The sequence below is a fragment of the Hipposideros armiger genome, unplaced genomic scaffold (genome assembly GCF_001890085.2).
Source record: "Hipposideros armiger isolate ML-2016 unplaced genomic scaffold, ASM189008v1 scaffold_619, whole genome shotgun sequence".
Classification (NCBI taxonomy): Eukaryota; Metazoa; Chordata; class Mammalia; order Chiroptera; family Hipposideridae; genus Hipposideros; species Hipposideros armiger.
The window spans coordinates 1,131,983-1,132,478 of NW_017731969.1; positions in this window are offsets into that span (position 1 = coordinate 1,131,983).

A 496-nucleotide genomic window follows, 5' to 3' on the forward strand; every position below is an offset into this window, starting at 1 on the left:
AATTCCAGTCTCTCTGCCTCCATGTTTACATGGCCTGCCTCTCCTCTCCCTCTGTCACTTCTTCACTTCTCTCTCTTTTTTAATTTCTTTCTTTTTAAAGAAATTATTATTTATTAGTTTTAGGTGTACAAAGCAATGTAATAGTTAGACATTTAAGCCCCTCATAAAGTGATAACCAACCCCCCCCCAGGCTACTACCCTTCTGACATCTTATATAGCTGTTACAATACCATTGACTATCTTCCCTATCTTGTACTCCACATCCTGAGACTATATAAACCTATATATTTAGTTTTAGTTAATATTCAGTATTATTCTACTTCAGCCTCAGGTGTATAATGCGTTGGACACAGTCTATGAAGTGATCCCCCTGATAAGTCCAGTGCCCATCTGGCAACCAGGTTACAATTTTTAAACAGCTACCTGTTCTAATCTTGATCACACAGGTCCAGAATAATTCAGAGTGGGGCAATTTTTAAAAAGTTTCTGGGGGGCC